This window comes from Mustela putorius, unplaced genomic scaffold (assembly GCF_011764305.1).
Source record: "Mustela putorius furo isolate JIRA1106 unplaced genomic scaffold, ASM1176430v1.1 tig00003983_pilon_pilon_pilon, whole genome shotgun sequence".
In the NCBI taxonomy this organism is placed as follows: Eukaryota; Metazoa; Chordata; class Mammalia; order Carnivora; family Mustelidae; genus Mustela; species Mustela putorius.
Window position 1 is genome coordinate 19,197,340 of NW_025422123.1, and position 12,244 is coordinate 19,209,583.

Consider the following 12,244-nt stretch of genomic DNA (forward strand, 5'->3'; position numbering starts at 1 on the left):
ACTGGTGCAGCTGGATTCTTGTTGGCTCATAGAGAAGATAATGTACCTAAGCCATTAACCACCATGCTAACTCCTCCTTGGTGCCAGAACCCTGACTGAGGTCAAGGGGGCCCCGGGCCTTATGTAGCTAAGGGCAGGGCTCCAAAGACTCAGCTCCAGGCAAAAACCCTGACTGGTGTGAGCCAGGCATGTGCTCCCATTTGCCTATTATCCTCACTAGTGATTGGTTTGGGTTTGGGCGTGTGTCATAGTTCTGGCCAAGGGAGAGATCTCTGGGAGAGATCAGTTGAGAGAATTCTGGGAAAACTCATATTGTGTTATCTGCATGCAATGCCTTGAATGTCATGGCTGTCTTCTGAAAATGAGAAAGATAAGCAGATAGGCTGAATGAACTTGGTTGAATAGAGAAATGGAAAGAATTATCTGGGTCCTTGGTGACTTGCTTAATCACCCCTGGAACCTATCTACTTCTTGAATTCTTGCTATAGGAGATAACTCTTTCTCACTGCTTGAGTCAGAAGCCACAAACATTTTAACACAGTTCATGCTACCACACTGGTGAGACAATAAAAGAAATCCTTGGGCTTTAGAACTATGTAAACCTGATTTCATATCTCAGTTCCTCAACTAACAGGTTGTTTCTGAGGACCAAATTCCTTTAAAACTTCATGACTGGGATGCCTGGGTGGCTCAGTTGGTTGGGCACTTGTCTGCCTTAGGCTCAGGTGGTGATCCCAGGGTCTTGCGATCGAGTCCTGCCTGGGGCTCCTTGCTCGACAGGCGCCTGCTTCTCCCTCTCCCTCTGCCTCTCCCCTCTGCTTGTCCGCCCCCCCCTTTCTGATAAATAAATAAAATCTTTAAAAAAAAAGGAAAAAATAAAACTTAGTGACTTAAAAAGCCATTAAACGTGTATCATCTCTCAGATTCCGTGTGTTACAAATCTGGGGATGGCTTAGAGTTTTCTTCTCTCATGAGATTGTAAACAGGTATTGGCTAGGGCTGCGGTCATCTCATCGCTTCACTGGAGCTGGTGGGTCTGTTTCTCACGGGGCTTACTCAGGTGGCTGCTGGGAGGCCTCTGTTCCTCCCTACCTGGGCTTTCCCATACTAAATAAAGGCTTATTAGGTCTATAAAGTCCTTATTAAAGGACTGGATGGTGCAGTGGGTTAGGTGTGTGACTTGATCTCAAAAATAAATAAATGAATGAATGAGTGAATGAGAAAATAAATACACACATAAATAGATGTCTTATTGTTCTTTTGATGTGGCAAGGCCAACAGATCAGGAATGACTGCCAATGAGAAGATGGTTTGTTATACTCCCAGATCACAAGAAGAGGGTACATCTATTCCTTAGGAAAGCACTGGGAAAGGTCTGGAAGCAGAGGCAGCTGGGAGAAGATGGAGGCAAGAGACTTTATTGTGGCTTCCATAGGAAGGAATGGGTAAAGTAGGGATGGGCTAGTTTGAATTATTTCAGCAGGGTCTGGGGCACAAGAGCTGTACCCTGGTTGTCTAGTACCTGGCTATGGAGTGATTAGGGCAAGCGGATATGGGCCCTGGACTGGTTGCTTGCATTTGAAAAGTGTGCTCACAGACAGGGTGTTTGTTATCTCTGGGAACTGACTCACCTTTGGAGGGGCAGTCCCTCCAGGTCATTAAGGTCCTAGCTGTCAAAGCATGGAAATACAAAAAAATAACAGACATGACTAATACATCCTCACAGCATGGTGGCTGGCTTTGCCCGGAGTAAGCCGTCAGAGAGAGCAAGACAGAAGCTGCCATGTTCTTTGTGATCTAGACTGGGAAGTCACACACTGTCACCTCTGCCAGGCTTGACACAGACCAGCATGGGAGGAGACGATACCAGCAGGTAAATACCTAAGAGACAAAGATCCCTGGGGCTCATCTTAATGGCTGGTTACCATATATTTGAGAAATTACTGAACCTCCATGTCTCAATTTCTTCATCTGAAAAAAGATGGTAATAATATTATGGTAGTCAGACCTCTCTGTTGCAAGCAACAGAAAATGATCCTGGCTTATTGAGACAAAAGGGGAATTTATTGAATATATTCCAACTCACACAATAAAGGGAGGCCTGAGAGTAGGAAATACCATGGAAGGTCAGTGGTTTGGAGAGGAGACCTCTCCTCGACAGTGGATAATTCTGCCAGAGCTGAATTCCCAGCACCATGGCTGTTGCTGCGGGTCACTCTTAATGGCTTCTTCATCCTGAAGGTTCCACCGCACCAGCAGAGTGGGAACAGGAGGGCCTGGCCCCTTCTGTATCCAAGAATCCAGCAAAAAATGATGCATCCCAGGCTCTTAGGAATGCTCGTGAAGATTAAACAATATATGAGTCTTTGGAAAATTGAGTCATCAGTAATTGGTTATTTAATAGACCTTGGGGTGGTGTTGGCATCAGGAGGGTGCTGAGACCTTGGGTGGAGAGGGATCTTGTCTTAGCCTCTGAAGCATCCTCCTAATGGGTCCAGAGACACTGGTCACTTCTAATACACCCTCACCCCACCCCTGGCTCTTATACACATGTACACATTCTGCACGTTTTCAGCTTTACTGAGATAAAATTGTGTCCATTTAAGGCATACAAGGTGATGATTTGATCCATGTCTACACTGTAAAATTATTAGGCATGGTGGGGTTAGTGCCTCCACCACCTCCCATAATTACCACTTTATTTTGTGTGTAGTGAGTACATACACACATTCTTAATTTGCTGAACTTTATATAAATCCTATCTCTACCTGTAATTTGGTTGTCCTGTGAGCAGAGCTGGAGTCAAGGGATCAGTATGTGACTAATCGAGAAGAGTGAGACTGAAAGCCTCCCGTGAAAATTTCCACCCTGGCCCCTAGGGACACTGAGACAAACCACCTTGAATCATACTAACTGGTGGTGGCTCCTCTTAGTGACTTTATTAGCTTTACTTCTCTTTCTGTTTGAGTTGTCAAGGCATGGCAAGACACCACCTCCCCAGGAGCCTGTGCTCTGTTAGCTGTTGGCATGGGTCTTCCTATTCAGACTCAATTATTTCATTCAAAGTGTTTCCCGTGTGTTGGGTTTGAGCTCACCGAGGTTGATGCCTTTAACTTGTCAGTGGTTCTCAGCTTTTGGTGTACATGAGAATCACCAGGAAGCCTTGCTAAAACACAGACTGCTGAACCTCACCCCCAGATCCTCTCTTTTAGTAAGGCTGGGGTGGGGTCTAGTAGGATTGTGGATGGTGCTTAGGCTGTTGGTATGAGACTGTACTTCAAAAACCACTGACTTGGGTGACTTGGCGCTGGTGCTGGACTGTTTTCATAAATGTATACTCTTCCCAGTAATTGCCTTTAATAAAGAAAGCCAAGACAATACTCATAGAGCAAAATTCTATGGTACTCAGAAATAAATATTGAAACATGATTTCAGTCAGAAAGATATTTACGTGCATGGAACAGTGTTGGCTACCAGAACTTGACCAGATGGCAGTTTATTACTTTTCTTAGATTCTCAAGAAGACCAGAAGCTGTACAGGGCTAGTGAGATGGCATCACACGATCAGAGGCTCAGGTTCTTGCTTTCTTCTCTGCCACCTTTGGTAGATGTCTATGGACCTCATGGTCACAAGATGGCTGCTGCACCTCAGGTATTGCCTCTGCACTGTAGGTGGGAAGAAGAGGGAAGATAACAAGGAAATGTAGGGGTGGCTTTCTGGGTGGCTCAGCTGGTTGAGCAACCAACTCTTGGTTTCAGTTTAGGTCATGATCTCATGGTCATGGGATCCAGCCCTGCATCTGGTTCCATGCTTAGCAGGGGGTCTGCTTTTCCCTCTCCCTCTGCTCTTCCCCTGTGCTCTCTCTCTTTCTCTTTCTCAAATAAATAGGAGATGTACATGGAAGCTTTTCTGAAAGTCCCTTTATAGACTTCTGTTCCATTCTCATTGGCCAGAACTCTGTCCCATGGCCACACTCAGCTTCAAAGGAGCTTAAGAAATCAAATAGCTTTAGTTCAACACTTTACCCAAATAAAATGAACTTCTGTTAATGAGAAAGCAAGGGAGAATGGGTAGAAACCAGCAGGCTCTGTCTCAGCATTCACCTGTTCCATTCTCGAAGGATCCCACATAGTGTACCCAGCCAACTCCATATATGGTCTAAAGCAGCCACACAACAGGTGAAGGGCCAAAGGACATGGACAGATCATCTCTACTGGCATTTCTTGTTTCATGCCCATGCATATTATTATGAAAAGGGTAAACTCTGGGTTAGAACTTGGTTCTTTCTACAGGACTTCTGAGGAGTCTTGTGTTTTTAGGTACATAATGATTTTCCAAGATGAGGATAAACAGGGTGCATTCTCCAAGCTTATTTGGCCACAGAAGCTTTGTAAACATTCTCCCGGAGTATCTCACCAGACTTTTGCCAGGAAACTTTGATCTATACAACATCAACTATCAGAGCTCCCCAAAATGGAAGAAGCAAATAGGCTCTTCTTGAACGAGTGGGACAGTCCTTTCTTTTTTCAAGAGGAAGGAAATGGATATAGGAACAGCTGATGAGTCAGGACAGGGCGTGTGGTGCCATCTGCTTTCTGGTAACTCCATGAACTGGACAAGCCCCTTGCCCTCTCAGAGGTTTCTCATTCTTATTTGCAAAGTAAGATCTGTAAGAGATTAGGCTGTATCCAAACAAACTAAAATGTTTGCAACTTCACAGCTCCAAGAGATGTCCAGAAGGGATGTCTGAACAATCTTTGCTAATGGGAGACATGGGAAATAAGGAGAATAGTTTCAGATAAGAAAATGTCTCTTAGAAGTCAAGAATAGGGGACGCCTGGGTGGCTCAGTTGGTTAGGCGGCTGCCTTCCGCTCGGGTCATGATCCCAGAGTCCTAGGATCAAGTCCCACATGGGGCTCCTTGCTCAGCGGGGAGCCTGCTTCTCCCTCTGCCTCTGCCTGCCATTCTGTCTGCCTGTGCTCGCTCCCCCCCCCTCTGATAAATAAATAAAATCTAAAAAAAAAAAAAAGTCAAGAATAGTGGGTTTTTTTTTTTTTCACTTTGACTGATACCGTTTCTTCCGCAGAGTTACTCTGCGAAGAGCGGCAGTTCACTGGGAAACCGCATATAACATGGAACACTTCACGAATTTGCATGTCATCCTTCACAGGGGCCATGCTAATCTTCTCTGTATCGTTCCAATTTTAGTATATGTGCTGCCAAAGCGAGCTAAAGATATTATTTTTAAGTAATCTCTATACCCAACGTCGGACTTGAACTTGTAAACCAACATCAAGAGTTGCATGTTTTACTGATGGAGACAGCCAGGTGTCCCTTCAAGTCAAATATAGTTTTATGGAGGGTGGAGGGGGGTCACCTGGGTGGCTCTGTCAGTTGAGTCTGCCTTCGGATCAGATCATGATCATGGGGTCCGGGACTGAGCCCCACATAAGGCTCCCCGCTCAGCTGGGAGCTTGTTTTACCTTCTCTCCTGCTTGCTACTCCCCCTGCTTGTGCTTGTGTGCCCTCTGTCAAATAAAATAAATTTTCAAAAAAAAAAAAAAAGGAATAGTTTTTTGGAGGAAAAGACATTAATGAATATAGGGGATGGAGAACGTGGGGTTGCATTAATTTCCTATGATTGCCTTAACCAATTACCACAAACTTGGTGGATTCCAAAGAACAACTTTTTATCGGTTCTGGAGATCAGAGGTCTGATACGGGTCCCCTTGGGCTCAACCAAGGTGTCAGCAAGATTGCATTCCTCCCTGGGGGTACTTGGAGGAATCCACTTCCTTGCATATTCTGGTTTCTGAGGGCTGAGCACATTCGTTGGCTCATGGCTCCTATCCTCCATCTTGAAAACCAGCAACACTGCACTGACCCTTCTCCCTTGTCACTTCTGCTTCCCTGACCACAGCTGGGAAATGTTCTTCTCTTTTAAGGAATGCTGTGATTGGGTTGAATTCACCCAGATAGTTCAGGATGACTCTCCTCTGAATTTAACATCTGCAGAGTCCCCTTTGCCTCGTAAGGTGACGTATTTATAAGTTCTGGGGATTAGGGTGCGTTCATCTTTGAAGGCTAGGCAGACATTTTTCTGCCTTCTACATGGTGAAATGTTTTGTTTAAAGAAGTGTAGGTTAAAAAAAAAAAAAAAAGAAGAAGTGTAGGTGTTGAGAAGCCTCACTCTCCTTCCTTTCTGAGTCTCCCTGAAGTTCTGTCCTTATCTACACTTCTCACTTCCAAAAAAATAAAGAAGTGTAGGTGTTGAGAAACTAAAGGATGTTTCTGAAAAATTAAAATCAGGCTTCACAATTTATGGGGTAAAAAGGAGTAGACAGGGTTGAGACAGGGAAAAAAAAATCCAAGAAAGGAGATAAGTCACAACACGAACAAAAGTAGTTAACAGTGCTGGATACACATTAATCCTTTGTTTGTGAAAAAGCCAGAGCACAGATTGGAGGCTTAGCATGGGATTGCTCTTCCTGGTTATATAGCATAACTTCACAAAACAGAACTAAAAACCGAAACGTCACACCACTTAAAAAGCAAGCCTGCATTAGCATTTTTAAAAAGATTTTATTTTTTTTGACAGAGAGAGAGGGAACACAAGCAGGGGGAGTAGGAGAGGGAGAAGCAAGCTTTCCGCTGAGCAGGGAGCCAGGCTCCCTGCAGGGCTCCATCCCAGGACCCCAGGGATCACGACCTGAGCAGACACTTAACGCCTGAGCCACCCAGGCTCCCCAAGACTGCATTAACATTAATGGTTGGTCCTGCAGAGCTTTGCTTGATTTTTAGGGGTGGAAGATGGTGGAATGATCTGATGTCATCACAGAGCCACAGACAGTGTTTGAAAGAATTAATAAGAATCTGGTGAGGGGAGGACAGTCTTGTCTCTATTTAGTGGCTGCAGTACACAGAACAAAAAGAAACAAAGGCGTTTACATTCAAGGTAAGAATGGGCTTGGGGCCAGGGGTGGCCAAACATCATTCATGGGGTCAATAAGATGGTAAGAACCAAGAGCAAGTAAAAGTATCCTAGTGAAGGGTGTACAATGTGGCTTTCTCAGCCTCGGTGCAATTGGCATTTTGGACCAGATCATTCTTTTTCTTTTTCTTTTTTTTTAAGATTTTACTTATTTATTTGACACACACACACAGAGAGAGAGAGAGAGAGAGAAGGAAAGCACAAGCAGGCAGAGTGGCAGGCAGAGGGAGAGAGAGAGGAGCAGGCTCCCTGCCAAGCAAGGAGCCCAATGTGGGGCTCGATCCCAGGACCCTGGGGATCCTGACCTGAGCCGAAGGGAGCCGCTTAACCGACTGAGCCACCCAGGCATCCCTGGACCAGATCATTCTTTGATTAGGGGGTGGGGGACTATCCTGTGCATTGTGGGAAGGTTAGTAACATCTCTGGATTCTACCCATCTGATGCCAGTAGAGCCCCTTCCCCAGGTTGCGACAGCCGGAAGTGTCCCTTAAGGAGGCAAAATTGCCCCACCCAAGAACCACCTGTAGAGACTGAGAGAGTGAGCCAGCAGGTGGAACCTGAGGACGTGGAGAGATTTTTCAGGACAATAACCGAGGGAACATTCTCCAGAGCTTTTTGCTGGACCTTGGGAGACTGGCAGGGAGCCACAGGAACAGCCAGCTGGTTTGCATATTGGTCTCTAACTTGGCTGTGGCAGCCTCCAGGTCGGAAGGGCTCAAGAATAATTTATTTAGATGTTCCACTCTGGCTATTGTCTATTTGTTGTGCAAGCCCAGGCTTTAAAAGGTATTTCACCTGGGCAGGTGATACGCTTGTTTGTAATATACACAGCCTGGGATCTATTACCTTGTTTCACTCATCTGGATCAGTTGGCAGTCCTCCAGCACCCCTTGATTTGTGGAAGAGGAAGAAAAGGAGGACTGTGGACTCTTTTTTTTTTTTTTTTTTTTTTTTTAAATTTTATTTATTCATCAGAGAGAGAGAGGGGGAGAGAGCAAGCACAGGCAGACAGAATGGCAGGCAGAGGCAGAGGGAGAAGCAGGCTCCCTGCCGAGCAAGGAGCCTGATGTGGGACTCGATCCCAGGACGCTGGGATCATGACCTGAGCCGAAGGCAGCTGCTTAACCAACTGAGCCACCCAGGCGTCCCAGACTGTGGACTCTTGATGCAAGATGGGTCACCTCAAACCTATGCAAATAATCTTAGGCAATTTAGGAAAGGTGCACTGCTGGTGGATGAATTTTTAAAAAAGGGTGTCCCCCTGGGCAGGTCAGGAGAGCAGGGTTAGGAAAGCCTGGCACAGTGAGTCCTTGGGCTAGAAGGTCAAGCTCTGTGCCCCATGCTGATTTTACATATCACAGGAGACACATGTGAACCTTGGAATTAGATAGGACATTGGGATCCCCTAGCTAGGACAGGTCCTAAACTTTCTTACCATCAGACTTAGATTTTTCCTACAACTCCTGGTCAGAAACAAAGGCAAAGGATTATGAAGCAGTGAGCAAGAGATGGTTTAGGAATGTTCTAAGGGAGAAAAAAGCAGAATGGATAGCTAGAAGCTGTACCTGTTTGCTTTTTTGTGTCTGGACTATTCATTTATAGATTTAGGACCTAAGTGGTGGGGTGGGTGCAGATACAAGTAAAGGGGCTGTGTTTTTTGAGTGAGGGCAGCCCTCTGAAAACGATCCTATCAAACACGGATGGCCCAAGGCCTCTACTTTGGAGATGGCATTCCACACAGCCAGTTGTGATCTATTCCCTGCATTCCTGTGAATTTCCTTCAAGGACCCCAGAATACCAGCAGTGTTAACCCTCTTCCTAGATGGTCTAAGGGTCATCCTGCTGAGGGGGAGAGAGATTCTTTTTTTTTTTTTTCCTAAAAATTTTATTTATTTGAGAAAGAGAGAGCATGAGAGGGAAAAAGGTCAGAGGGAGAAGGAGAAGCAGACTCCTCGCTGAGCAGGGAGCCTGAAGTAGGGCTCAATCCAGGGCCTTGGGATCATGACCTGAGCCGAAGGCAGAGGCTTAATGACTGAGCTGCCCAGGTACCCCCTTAAATGTTTTTCACTGAGAGAGAGCAAGTGGGATGGGGTGGGGCAGACGGAGAGGAGAGAGAGTATCTCAAGCAGACTCCGCCCTGAGATCAGGACCCGAGCCAAAACCAAGAGCTGGGTGCCCCAGGACAGAGAGATTCTAAATCAAGAAAACCTGCATTTTTTTTTTAATTTTTTTTAAAGATTTTATTTATTTATTTGACAGAGAGAGATCACAAGTAGATGGAGAGAGAGGCAGGCAGAGAGAGAGAGAGGGAAGCAGGCTCCCTGCTGAGCAGAGAGCCCGATATGGGACTCGATCCCAGGACCCTGTGATCGTGACCTGAGCCGAAGGCAGCGGCTTAACCCACTGAGCCACCCAGGCGCCCAGAAAACCTGCATTAAATGCAGATGTCTCCCTGGTATAGATGAAGACCCTGAGACACAGAGTCGGACCAGCTGTTACCATTGGCAGGGCCTGGGGCGAGAGGATGCATGGAGGTCCACACAGCCTACATCTGATATTTATTTATTTATTTATTTATTTATTTTTTTAAAGATTTTTTAATTTATTTATTTGACAGATCACAAGTAGGCAGAGAGGCAGGCAAAGAGAGAGAGAGAGGAAGAAGCAGGCTCTCCGCGGAGCAGAGAGCCTGATGTGGGGCTCGATCCCAGAACCCTGGGATCATGACCTGAGTCGAAGGCAGAGGCTTTAGCCCACTGAGCTACCCAGGTGCCCTACATCTGATATTTAAATAAAATTTGCTCCCTCCTTTTTTTTTTTTCTTTTTTAAGATTTTATTTATTTATTTGAGAGAGAGAGTGAGAGAGAACATGAGCGAGGAGAAGGTCAGAGAGAGAAGCAGACTCCCCGTGGAGCTGGGAGCCCGATGCGGGACTCCATCCAGGGACTCCGGGATCATGACTTGAGCCGAAGGCAGTTGTCCAACCAACTGAGCCACCCAGGTGTCCCAATTTGCTCCCTCCTTGCACCTGGCAAATATATCTTCAGAGCAGCAAGTTTGGGGAAAAGAGTGAATGAAATCTGTGGGTTTTATATGACTGAAAGTTCACAGAAATTTAAAAAATGACGATTTTGTGATTATTGCACACTTGTGGGTATTCTGCTATGACACCTTTAAATGGACATTAAAGGGGCGCCCGGGTGGCTCAGTCGGTTAAGTGCCTGTCTTCCGCTCAGGTCATGGTCCCAGCATTCTGGGATTGAGCCTGCATCAAGCTCCCTGGTCAGTGGGGAGCTTGCTTCTCCCTCTCCCCTCTGCTCGTGTGCTATCATCTCTCTCAAAAATAAATAAAATCTTTTAAAAAAGAACAGTGTCTTTAACAAAATCTAGATGCCTATGATATCATAAAGGGTTGATGTCATGTCTCATGAATATTGTGTGCACTACATGCACACACATTTGAGAGTAACAGAAGCCGTTTGTGAACATTGTCTACTTCGTAAGAAACTCCAGAACCATATACCAGAACACGAAGAAGAACAAGAGCCTGTGGACGACGAGGGTCTGGAGAGCTAAGGTAGCTTTCCTCCCCCATCCAGGAGCTTGGCCCTCTCCGAGGCAGTGTCTGTATCTGATGTCAGCAGAAACCCCCCCTACAGACGTCAGCGGCTTTGGGTGTACTTACCTCTGGTTTGGAGAACTCAGGGCAAAGCACAGAGGTTCGCTGGGAGCTGAATGGTGTTAGCCACCAGCCGTTCAGGGTTACTGGTGGGACTGAGCCAGTGCTCAGAGGCACATGACACAGCCTTTTAAAGGGGCCGGGCCCCGGAACCCCCAGCACGGGTCTGAGGCCAGCACTGGGTTCCTTGCTAAGTCACGATATAAATATGACTGTAGTGGGTTGAATGGTGGTCCCCAATGAATATGCTCATATCTTCATCCCTAGAACCTGTGAATGGGGCCTTATTTGGAAAAAAGGTCTCAGCGGATGTGTTAAGTGAGGCATCTCAAGATAACTCTCTCTGCATGACCCGGATGGGCCTCTGTACCACGACAGGTGTTCTTGGAGGAGACAAACAGAGTCAGAGAGAGAAGAGAAGGCCGTGTGAACGTGGAGGCAGAGAGTGGAGTGCTGCGGTCACAAGCCAAGGAGAGCTGACAGCCAGCGGAAGCTGGGGGAAGCTGGGAAGGATTCTCCCCTAGAGCCTTCAGAGGTAGCCCCCCGCCCCTTCAAAACCCCTGCTCAAAACTTGATTTCAGACTTCTGGCCCCCTGAAAGGACCCATTTTTGTTGTTTTCAGCCACCAAATTTGTGGTGATTTGTTAAGGCAGCCTTAGGAACTGAGGGCTAATTTCAACAACTACTAACACTGTTGAACATTTACTAGGCCTGATTACATGCCAAGCTCTTCACTAAAACCCTTTTACAAACATTATCTCATTTAAACCTCACAGCAGCCTCAGAAGATAGGTACCATTATTATCCCCATTTTATAGATGAGCAAAGGGAGCTTCAAAGAGGCCACATAGCTTGCCCAAGGCCACATGGCTGGTAAGCTGGGATTTGAATGTAGGTCTCTCTGATTCCAAAGATCTCTTTTAAGCACACGCAGAAACCTCCCTTCCGTGTGATGGACCCAGGTGTAAAGGAGACACCCCGCACTTGGTGGTTTTTGTCTGTGCGACATGGTCTTTGTCCTCCTGCTTGGATATCTGGATGGCTCAGATGGTTAAGCATCTACTTTCAGCTCAGGTCGTGATCCCAGGGTCCTGGGATCGAGTCCCACATTGGGCTCCTTGCTCAACAGAATCTGCTTCTCCCTCTGCCTGCTACTCTCCCTACTTGTGCTCTCTCTCTGAGAAATAAATACAATCTTAAAAAAGGGGGGGGGCTGATTCTTTGAGAACTCTCTCCCCCAACCCTGGGCTCTTTACTACCGCCTCAGAAGTGAGATATAATTACAATGGGCCGTTCTTCTAGCTTGGAGGACCATGGGAACACTGTTTCTGTGTCATAAAGAAACATTTTAGGCATACACAATCACTCATAGTTCTTTGCATCTATTTAGCCTCTGGGTCATTTGGGTTTATTTGTAGATGTTGCCAAGATGAATCAGAAATCTGGAGAAACTCTTTGTCCTTGGAGAAGGACGGCAGTCCGGATGGATTCTTATTACTTTCTTTTTGCTGATTTTGAATTTGTGTTAAGACTATCTCACTGTCCCAGAAGAAACAGTTAGAAAATTTTGT

The 12,244-nt window shown here is 46.1% G+C and overlaps 1 non-coding gene across 1 annotated transcript; it reads right to left on the reverse strand.

Annotated features, from left to right (window-relative positions):
* Positions 1-5,128: 5,128 nt before the first annotated feature.
* Positions 5,129-5,230, reverse strand: LOC123389540. The gene has a single exon (XR_006604155.1). It is a non-coding gene; the product is annotated as a U6 spliceosomal RNA (small nuclear RNA).
* Positions 5,231-12,244: the final 7,014 nt, after the last annotated feature.